The sequence below is a fragment of the Canis lupus genome, chromosome 23 (assembly GCF_011100685.1).
Source record: "Canis lupus familiaris isolate Mischka breed German Shepherd chromosome 23, alternate assembly UU_Cfam_GSD_1.0, whole genome shotgun sequence".
NCBI classification, from domain to species: domain Eukaryota; kingdom Metazoa; phylum Chordata; class Mammalia; order Carnivora; family Canidae; genus Canis; species Canis lupus.
Window position 1 is genome coordinate 50,027,788 of NC_049244.1, and position 11,247 is coordinate 50,039,034.

Here is an 11,247-nt window from a genome sequence, read left to right on the forward strand (position 1 = left end):
TGCTTCTCCCTCTGCCTGTGTCTCTGCCTCTCTCTGTGTGTCTCTCATGAATAAATAAATAAAATTTAAAAAATAAAAAGGAAAAAAAGCATCCATGTATATTTGCGTATATAGTAGTCCCCCCTTTTGCACACAAAATATGTTCCAAGTACCCCAGTGGATGCCTGAATCGGTGGGTATACTGTGAGCTCTCTATCTGCTGGTTTTTTTCCTATACATACCTATGATAAAGCTTAGGGTATAGATTAGACATGTAAGAAACTAACAACAGGGGCCCCTGGGAGGCTCAGCAGCCAAGCGTCTGCCTGTAATTCAGGGTATGACCCCGGGGTCCTGGGATCGAGTCCCGCGTTGGTCTCCCTACAGGGAGCCTGCTTCTCCCTCTGCCTGTGTCCCTGACTCTCTTTGCGTCTCTCATGAATAAATACATAAAATCTCTTTAAAAAGAAAAGAAACTAACAACAATAACTAATAAAGTATAACTAGGACAATATACAGTAATGAGAGTCACGTGTGTGGTACATGTGTCTCTCTCTCAGACTATCTGGTACTGCACTCACCTTCCTGCGAGGAGGTGGAGAGGGGAGTGACACAGGCAGTGTGACGGAGTCTTAGGCTGCGACCGACCTGCTGGCCATGTGTCAGCAGGATCTTCTGCTTCCAGTGACTGGAGCAGCAGAGAGCGACACCGCAGACAGGGGACACTGTATGTATTCTGTACGTGATTACACATATATGTTGCTTAGAAAAAATATACAAGAAATGAGTAACACTGTCGGTCTATTAGAGAAATAGCTGGATGGCTGACGGACGGACGTGAGGGAGAATTTGCAGTAAAAGCCCTTTTAAGTTTTTTCAATTCCTAAGAATCAGAACATACGATCTATTCAGTTATTCTTTTCTAACAAATAAAAAATAACAAGAGCAAAGAGAATTGCGGTGGGGGTGGGGGCCGAGGGGATGTGCCCTAGTGGCTCACTCGGTGGAGCAGCCAACTCTTGATTTGGGCTCAGGTCATGATCTCAGGGTCCTGAGATCAAGGGGCTCTGTGCTCAGTGGGGGAGTCTGCTTGAGATGCTCTCCCTCTGCCCCTCCTCCTACTCATGCTCTTTCTCTCTCTCTCTCTCTAAAATAAATAGATAAAATCTAAAAAAAAAAATTGAGGGGCAGCCAGGGTGGCTCAGCGGTTTAGCACCGCCTTCAGCCTGGGGTATGATCTTGGAGACCCGGGATCGAGTCCCACATCAGGCTCCCTGCATGGAGCCTGCTTCTCCCACTGCCTATGTCTCTGCTTCTCTCTCTCTCTCTCTCTGTGTGTGTCTCTCATGAGTAAATAAATAAAATCTTTAAAAAAATAAAAATTAAAAATTAAAATTTTGTAGGCTGCATCTGGGTGGCTCAGTCAGCTGGGGGTCTGACTCTTGATCTCAGCTCAGGTCTTAATCTCAGGGTCATGAGTTCAAACCCTGTGTGGAGCTCCACGGTTGGATGTGGTGCCTACTTAAAAAAAAAAAAAAAAAGGAAAAGAAAAAGAAAAATAATTGACTTTAAAAAAAAAAAAGAAAAAAAAAAAGAATTTTGTAGTCAGATATATACTATTTTACTTCACCAAATTTGAGAGGAGAAATTTATGTATCTGTTGAGAACTGGTCCTGACTTGTGTTTTTGCTTTTGACTGAAACTTGGACGCTAAATAATAGACGTCACATTTCCCTCTTTTGACAAGTGAAAAAGAAGTTTGCATACAGTTTGTGTTTACTCTCTTCCAAGACTGTGTTTTAATGACTTACCCAGTAAACAGAAAAATACTTCCAATTCGCAACTCATTTAAAACAAATAAACAAAGAAAGCTATGGTTCCGAATAAAACATCCGTATACAAGCTTTTTTTTTTCCCTTTCCAATTTAAGAAAACACTCCTCTTACATTCACATTTAGGCACTACTCAGAAAAATTTTTTTAAAAATCACATTGCAGGGCAGCCCTAGTGGCTCAGCGTTTTGCGCCGTGTTCAGCCCAGGGTGTGATCCTGGAGACCGGGGGTCGAGTCCGTCAGGCTCCCTGCATGGAGCCTGCTTCTCCTTCTGCCTGTGTCTCTGCCTCTCTCTCTCTCTCTCTCTCTCTCTCTCTGTCTCTCTGCGTCTCTCATGAATAAATAAATAAAATCTTTAAAAAAAATCGCATTGCAGAGATTTCTCTAGGAGAGAAAAATAATAGAGTAGGAGGTGAAGGGTACCAGCCTAAGAGACGTTGAGTTGGTCAGGAGTGGGACAAGCCTGATTCCCATGGTCCAGGGAGTCTGGCTGCAGCCAAAAGGTGATGTTATATGAGAAGAAAGAAAACCACACACACACACAAATTTCAGAAACTTCCAGGGCACCTGCGTGGCTCAGCAGTTGAGCGTCTGTCTGCCTTTGACTCAGGCCATGTTCCCGTTCATGGAGCCTGCTTCTCCCTCTGCCTGGGTCTCTGCCTCTCTCTGTGTCTTTCATGAATAAATAAATAAATAAAATCTTAAAAAAAAAGAAAAGAAACTTCCCCAGCCCTGTTATTGAAATCCAAAAGAGCTTAAGGAAAATTGCTTTTACAAATTACTAAATATGAACTTTGGTGAGACTTGAAAAGATACTAAGAAAGAATTCAATTCAAAACCACAAACTAAAAAAAAATAAAAATAAATTAAATAAACCCACAAACTATCACCTCACCCCTGTCAGAATGGCTAAACTCAAAAACATAGGAAACAACAAGTGTTGATGAGGATGTGGAGAAAAAGGAACTCTTGTGCACTGCTGGTGGGAATGCAAACTGGTGCAACCACTGTGGAAAACAAAGTGGAGGTTCCCCCAAAAAATTACAAACAGGGACACCTGGGTGGCTCAGTGGTTGAGCACCTGCCTTCAGCTCAGGTTGTGACCCCGGGGTCCTGGGATTGAGTCCCACTGTTTCTCATGAATAAATAAATAAAATCCTTAAAAAGAAAAATTACAAACAGAACTACCATATGATGGTCCACTACTGGGTATTTACAGGAAGAATACAAAAACACAAATTCGAAAATATATATGCAACCCTATGTTTATTGCAGCATTATTTTCAATAGCCAAATTATGGAAGTAACCCAAGTACCCATCAAAAGACGAACAGATGAAGAAAATGTGGTATCTATATATACAAGGGAATATTACTCTTCCATACAAAAGAAGGAATCTTTCCATCCGCAACGATGGACGGATCTAGCGGGTATAACACTAAGTGAAATAAGTCAAGGAAACAAATATTATACAATTTCACTCATACATAGAATTTAAGAAACAAAACAACAAAGAAAAAAAGACAAACTGGAAAACTGACTCTTAAAAGAATAAACTGGGGGTTACCAGAAGGGAGGTAGGTGGGGGGATGGATGAAATAGATAAAGGGGAATTGAGAGTACACTTATCGTGATGAGCACTGAGTAATGTATCGAATTACTGAATCACTACATTATACACCTGAAACAAATATAACCTTGTATGCTAATTACACCGGAATTAAAAAAAAAAAAAAAAAGATAGTGAGAAAGAAAATTGCTTTTCTTTAAAATTTCTTCCCAGTCTCCTACTTCTCCCAGTTAGGAGTCAGAATGTCATTACTATTCATTTATTTTATTACTGAAACCCAGGCGTTCTTTCTTTCTTTCTTCTTTCTTTCTTTCTTTTAACTTTATTAAGTTTACGTTTCAAAATTCAAAAGGCACAAAAGCATTTACAATAATGGTTTATCTCCTATCTGTCTCCAGCAACCGACATTAGTTTCTTGCATATTCTCTTCCAGAGATATTCTATATGCAACGAGGAAACCCTCCCTTTTCTTTCCTCCACCTTCCCGCCTCTTCTCTTTTGCACAAATGGTTGTATGGAACCAAGTCCTTAGACTGAAATAAAAATCAAGGGATCTTTCCATAATATTAACTCCTTCTATGAACACATTACTCTTTTCTATCAACAAGTCTTCGAAAAAGCTAAGTTTCTTTTCCATATCTCCCATATCGCTCAAGGTTAAGAAAGAGTTGTTTGGAAGAAGAAGAAAAAAAAAAAAAAGATCTACAGAACTAAATTGCATCCAATTACATGACAAAAATCGACTCACTGAATTTCTGGTCCAAGATTCTGATTCCTGAAAACAAAACAAAACCAAACCAGTATATAGATCTTCAAAGTTCCCACCAAGGGCAGTGGTGCAGAGGTGACATTAACACCCCGCGGAGACCCGGAGACCCGTTCCTCGGTCCAAAGGCTCCTCCCGCGAAATTCAAGAGGGAAGTAGGAAGCTGAATTTGAATGTCTGGTTCTTGTGGATTAGCAACAAGGAAGTGAAGGCAGATGAAAAGAAACCAAGACTGCCTCAGGTCTGTTAATCAGTAACCAAGCTGTGCCAGCCCTAAACCAGATCCTTCTGGCTTTCGGTGGGGATTGATAATTAATGTGCACCTGAACGGCCGGGCAGGTGCACAAGTCCCTTGGCGCGCACGGAGAACCAGCCGCAAAGAGCAGAGGCTCCTGGGCGGACAGGCCCCAGACACGCGAACCCAGAGAGCCCTCCAGGGCCGATTCCCCAAGTGGATCCACCTTCCGTCTTCTGAAACCCTCAAGCCTCTCTTTCCCTCTAGGGCCCGACACAGGGAGTAAAGGCCCAGGACAGGGGTCTGCTTGTGAAGCCCGGTTTGCTACCAAGAGCACAGGACCCGAGGTCTGCCGGCGAGGCCAAGGTTCAAGTCCCAGCTGGGCCCTGTAAGTATGGACATCCCTAAGCTCCAGTGTCTGCCTGGGGAAACCAACTCAAAAATACTACAAATCAGCAACCAGCTCAGTACGATCCAGTTTCAAGTTCCCAACCCCGATGCGGAGCTGTTCGGGAGCACCAAAACTCCAGCTGGACTCCAGAAATTTTCAGCAACTATCCGAGATAATTCTGATCTCTAATTTGAAGGGCATTACAGGAAGACACCCGCTGGTCCATTCAAGCAGTAAGTCTCTCAATACTATCTCAGGAAAATAAGGACACAAGGGTTATATGCGATAAAGTCAACATCTACGTCTGGGGAGGCCAGAAAACACACATTAAGATCACGAGGGGCCACCTTCGACCACCGCAATTCGACAACAATCTAGAAGTGATAAAGAGCGGGCCGCTTTGATGTGGAAAAGCCTTTGCAGAAGACCACCAGTCGCTTCTAAACAAATAGCCAACACGGTTTATAAACAAAGTCTTGACTGTTTTTCTGGAGCCAGGCCTGAATTTATAACCTTCTAAACTCCACATGGCGAATGCAGCTTCTCCGCTCACCGAAAAGCAGATCAGAAACACTTCCAGCCATTTGTACTTTGGATAGAATGGTGAGCCTGGAGAGAAAACCAACTCCATATTCTTTGTAAATTGAGTCTTTTAAATAAATAAATAAATAAATAAATAAATAAATAAATAAATAAATAAATAAATAAGTAAATAAAAAATGTCTTTGTTTCCTGAGTGGCAATGTGACATGATAGACCACACGGGCAGTAGGACCGCAAATTCCATGTCCCTTCCAGGCTGGCTTAGATCGTGGGCTGAGAAATCAGTGATGGGAGAGAACTCCTGCCTCTGGGTTATTGTGGGCTTTATTTTTTATTTATTTATTTATTTTTAGATTTTATTTTTATTATTTTTTCACAAGAGTCACAGAGAGGGGGGTGGGGGCAGAGACACAGGCAGAGGGAGAAGCAGGCTCCATGCAGGGAGCCCAACGTAGGACTTGATCCTAGGACTCGATCCCAGGACTCGATCCCAGGACTCTGGGGTCACACCCTGAGCTGAAGGCAGGCGCTAAACCGCTGGGCCACTCGGGCTGCCCTATTGTGGGCTTTAAAAAGACTGACAGGAAATGTCTAAGCCCGTGGTTGGAACATGCTAATGTTCAGTTTCTCCTCTTCTTCCAGAACTCCTTAAGATATTTACTAAATAACCAGAAGTGTTCCCCATTACGTTAAATCATATTGATGTCAGAATTCCTCAGGCCAAAACAGACTAAAAAAATAGAAGAAAAGACTTTTGCATATATGCAAACCATGCGTTCGTCAGATACGTCCATGTATATAATCAAACATGTAATCAGAAGGTGCCCACTGTCGATCCCACTTGATGAAATCAGATTAGATCATATGACACTGCTGCTGCCCACACCTACAGTAATTCAAGTCTAGAGCGCGGTTTCCTATGAGCCTGCCCTTGGTTTTCGGGGAACAGCAGGACTGTTAGAACCTTGCCCTGTAATTTTCTTTTTTTTTTTTTTTTTTATTTACTTATGATAGGCACACAGTGAGAGAGAGAGAGGGGCAGAGACACAGGCAGAGGGAGAAGCAGGCTCCACGCACCGGGAGCCCGACGTGGGATTCGATCCCGGGTCCCCAGGATCGCGCCCTGGGCCAAAGGCAGGCGCTAAACCGCTGCGCCACCCAGGGATCCCTGTAATTTTCTGACTGTAAGAGGGCGCAGGTGCATAGCTTAGCGCATCCAAAATGCAGAGTTGGTGAGAAAGTTTTTAACCTGGCTGTAATAAAGGTTCTCCTGGTTGTCCCCTCTGCGCCCACCCTGTCCTCTTCTACTTTGAAGCACAGAAGACAGAGACCCTGATGATAATAAGACCAAGCTGTGTAAACTTCTTCGTGGGCTTCTTAAAATGCACTTCTAATTCGGCACACCCTACCACAGCAGTACTGGATTTCTCCTTAAACAAAAATGGTCACGGGTGTCAAAGAGATGTGAGTGAGTGTCCACTGAACTGTGTCTAAATGATTTTCCTTGTGAGCGACGCCAGCCTGGAATAAGCCCCTACGAGTGAGAAGAGAAAACATGCTTCCCAGGCAGAGGAGGCATTGTTCAAAGTAATGAGTTCTGCACCACTTGGTCCACACTCCACAGCTGAGTCTGATTTTCCTAGACAAAGAGCAATAACCAAATGGGGATGCTCTTCAGCAAGATTCTCTGAGCTGATAATTGTTAAACCCATGAGGTGGTGGGGGAAGAAAGGAGACGCCTGTCTCCCTAACTTTCCATGTTCTGCGAAAGAGGAAGGGCTTCTCAACCTTGGTCAGTGTTACACCAAGGGAGGTGTCATTGCCATAATGGATTTCAATAGAGTCTAAACTCACTAAAAATGCCTAGAATTAGGCCAGCTCAAAAGTTAAAATGTTTAAATGCCCTACTGTACTCCTTTATTCGTTTCCCCCCTTCTATCATAATTTTCCTTTTTTTCCTCCCCACAGAGAAATAATAGTCATGATCCTTCAAGCATGCGGACCAACACTATTCTTAGAAAGGAGCTGCAGGAGGTTTATTATGTCATGAAACATGGAGCCAGAACAAAGGACTACTGAATCACTCACCTTATCTTCATCTAAGAAACCTGAGAATTACAGGGTTTTTCTGTTCCTCCTAAACTCAGTACTGTACTTCGGAAGACAGCAAATGTTAGGGCCCAGTCTGTACTACAAAAATGTAAAAAAAAAAAAAAAAAAAAAATTAAATAGAATTGGTGTACACAATGCTTCTCACTATACATGTATTTTTTTTTTTAATCTAAAATACTCAAAAGCAGTCTTTGGGGTATTTTTTTAAATCCCAGTTTAAGCGTTTGTTTCTGAATCTAGATGTAGGACTGCTCAACACTTAGGGAGAACAGTTGATTTAGAGTACTCTTATCTGCTCTGAAAACCTGAAACAGCATGAGAATTATTTCAGAACTCAACTCTGAGTTTATGGAAGGCAGGGCTCCGGATTGATTTATCTGGCCTTATAGATAGTATTCAATAAAAATTTGACTAAATGAATAAATTAAGCAGAAAACATTTAATTAAGAGTTTTCCCAATTACATCATGGCACACTAACACAAAGCACCACTATAATATTCTATGTTTACAATTCTATCCTTCTAATTATTTAGAAGACTGATTCTAAAAATAAGTTTAATTGATACTGATGCTGTGAGAAAATGTATCTAACAGAAGCCAGGACTTTTACGCTTTTATGCAGAACCTGGTGCAGCTATAAATCCCGGCTCTGCCCATCAGCCTTCCCTCCCTTTGTCTCCTTCCCATGCCTCTCCCCCGGCCTTCCCCCAAGCACTCCCAATCTCATTATCCCATGATCTGCTAAACTGCAGTTTACCTCCTGGAACCAGCAGAAACACATGTCACTGAGAATTAGGGAATTGGAGCCAGTTACAAACCACCAAATAGGGTCACAAAGTATCTGAACCTGAAAATTAAAGAGTTTTTCTGTTTTTTTTTTTTTTTAAATTGTGAGAAAAGGGAGGGGGGAAAAAACTTAATTGGACTTTTTTTTTTTTTTTTTTAACGCGGGAGCTAGATGGATTGCATAATGTCTAGGCATTTATAATGAATGGGATGGGAGAGAGAACCTTAACAGCGTGTTATTTGCTAATCATCTGAAAAGTAGAATTACGTTGACTTCGTGGGCTGACGGCGGGGGAAGGACATTGGCTGAAAACTTCCACCGCTGATGAACATTTGCTATTCTTGAAAGCAAATGGTTTAAAAGTAGGATACAGCAGGAGGGAACCCCTAGTGCTTCAGCTCCTGTATTTTTATGCCACGCTTCATTCCAGGGGGGGTAACTCCATTTTCAAACTTTTATTGGTTATGTTGATGTTAATGCATGCTTATATGTTAACCCTGCTAACCACCGACGAGCAACTGAGATGATGCACGCAGCTCCTGCATCCCCCGTGAGGCCTGTGCCCGCTGCCAAATGCTGACCTGGGCTAAACAAACGAGATCCCCCACCACCACCACCACCACCCCTCGGAAGGGACAGAGCTGTCAGGACTCACGATTTCAAGAAAAGGAAAAGTGACACTTTTAACGGGAGGCTTGAGAACTCGGACTGGTTCCCATCAAGGCTTCTGGAAACATTCCCTGCAGATTAACCCCAGAAGTGACCAGCTGGGGCAACTGGGCAAACCACCCCTCCCCACTTCTGGCAAAGCCTTTGTTTCTCTGCGCTGGCATCTCCGTGGGCGGGTCCTGCAGCTCGGCGCCTCCCGGACCCGGGCCGCTCGGGGGACACAGGTGCCCGGGCCGCGCGCCTCGCCAGGTGCAGGGGAGGCGCAGCTCTGCAGCCTCACTGCTGGGGGCAGCCACCGCGCTGCAATTGTTTTTTTTTCATGCCTCACCTCCAAGGAAATGAGCTGTATGGGGGGCGGGGGGCGTCCCCGCGGCCGCCCCAACGAGCAAGCTCTCAGCCTTTCCTTCCCGTCTGCGCTCAAATCAGTAAAGCGCGGCGGCGGGGCTGGGGACAGGCTTCTGCCCCGGGGGCTTGGTCGTGGCTCCAGTGCCGAGCTGCTACCGTGAAAGCCCCGTCGGAAGCTCGCCCCGAGGTACGGACAACAAAGGAGGAGGAGGAGGAGGAGGAGAGAGGGGGCCGCGGACGCCGCGCGGGGGACCCGGCTTAGGGGCGAGCCGGGGGCATCGCGGGCTGGCGGCGCCGTCGCCATGGGAACCGCGCGCAGGCGCAGAGCGGCGCCGGCAGCCGGGCCCCGCCCCGCCCTGGCCACGCCCCCACCGTGGCCACGCCCCCTCGCTCCCGGCCCCGCCCCCCGCCGGCGGGCCGCTCCGGGGCTCCCGTCCGCTCCCGGGGAGGGTAATGGGGTAAATCCTCCTCCCCGCGCTGAGCCTACAGGGCTCCCCCACCCACCGCGAGGGGTCCTGCGTGGGCTCCCTGGGCGCAGGGGCAGCCGCGAGACCCCCCAGGTGCAACGGGCAGTGCACCCCGCGCGCTGGGAGAGGGGGGCCCGCCCGGGGGTCGGGGGTGCAGGGACGCGACCCCGGGGACCCCGCGACCCCGCGACCCCGCGTGGGGGAGGCCTCCCGCTGCAAAGCTCCAGCCTCCGACGGGCGACCCGACAATGAGATCAGGCGCGGGCGCACGCACAGGCACATCTCAGGGGCCCCCCTCTGAGCCCCCCACCGAGCCGGTGCAGGGCCCGTCCTGCAGGGGGGGCTCGGGGATCCCCACGCACCGCAACCCTGGCTCGCCGGGTCCCGCCCGGGCTGCGGACCGAGCTCGGGCCACCTGCTCGTCCGCACACCTGGTCTGCCCGCCAGCAGCCCCTCTCGCCGCCGGGGTCCCCCCCCCCGCCCCAGCACTGACCTGCTCAACTCCGAGTGCTCAGCAGTTGAAGGATTCCTGGGGTCCCGGGCACCGGAGCAGCCTGCACGGGGCGGCCTGGGGGTCGAGGGCCCGTCCTCCCGGCCCGAGCGGCCCTGCCGGGGGGCACCGAGAAGCGCACAGCCCCCCGACGCCCGCGGAAGCCCCGAGCCGCCCGGGCAGAGCGGGGCGCCGCCGCCGCGACCTGCTTTCTCATTCAAATCCCGACGCGCTCGCCGGAGCCCCCTCCCTCCCGGCCCGCAGCTCCCGGGCAAATCAGGAACTGGAGCTGCGGAGCGCGGACCGGAGCTCCCGGGGCCTCCCCGCGCCGCAGCCCCCCGCGCCCCCCGCGCCCCCGGGGCACCCGGCCCGCCAGCGAGGCCCCCTGCCCCGCCCGCAGGTCCAAGCCTCCCGAAGCGGGGACACCTCCTCGGGGCTCCGTCTGGAGCCTCGGGGGCTGCAGGATGCGGGGCTTCGGGGACGCCAGGTCGGAAGCGGGAGCGCAGGGAGCGGCGCCGCTTGCAGCTGCAGCTCAAGGGTCAGAGCCTCACCGCGAAGGGCGTCGCGGGCCGCCCACCTGGCCTTACCTGCGCTTACCTGAGCTTACCTGCCTGGGCGCCCCTGGGTGGCTCGGCGGGTTAGCGCCTGCCTTCGGCCCGGGCCGTGACCCCGGGGTCCTGGGATCGAGTCCCGCGTCGGGCTCCCCGCATGGAGCCTGCTCCTCCCTCTGCCTGCGTCTCTGCCTCTGTGTGTGTGTGTGTGTGTGTGTGTGTGTGTGTGTGTGTGTTTCTTATAAATAAATAAAATCTTTAAAAAAAGAAGAAGAACGAACGAACTAGGGGTGGTAGAAAGGGAGGTGGGGGGTGGGGGTGACTGGGTGGCGGGCACTGAGGGGGGCGCTTGGCGGGATGAGCACTGGGTGTTATGCTATATGTTGGCAAATTGAACAGCAATAAAAAATATTTATTTTAAAAAAAATTTTTAAAAAGAAGAAGAAGAAGATAGCATCTATGAAGCTGCTGTGACCGAGGGGACCTGCCCTAAGAGGGAGTGTGGGCA

The 11,247-nt window shown here is 48.3% G+C and overlaps 1 protein-coding gene across 1 annotated transcript in view; it reads right to left on the reverse strand.

The window, feature by feature from the left end:
* Positions 1-9,516, reverse strand: part of PLCH1 (phospholipase C eta 1) — a 203,036-nt gene extending 193,520 nt beyond the window's left edge. The window contains exons 1-2 of the mRNA XM_038571271.1: positions 9,215-9,516; positions 7,406-7,507 (exon numbers count right to left, since the gene is read on the reverse strand). The gene's annotated coding sequence lies outside the window, so the exon portion shown is untranslated. The remainder of the gene's footprint in view (positions 1-7,405; positions 7,508-9,214) is intronic.
* Positions 9,517-11,247: the final 1,731 nt, after the last annotated feature.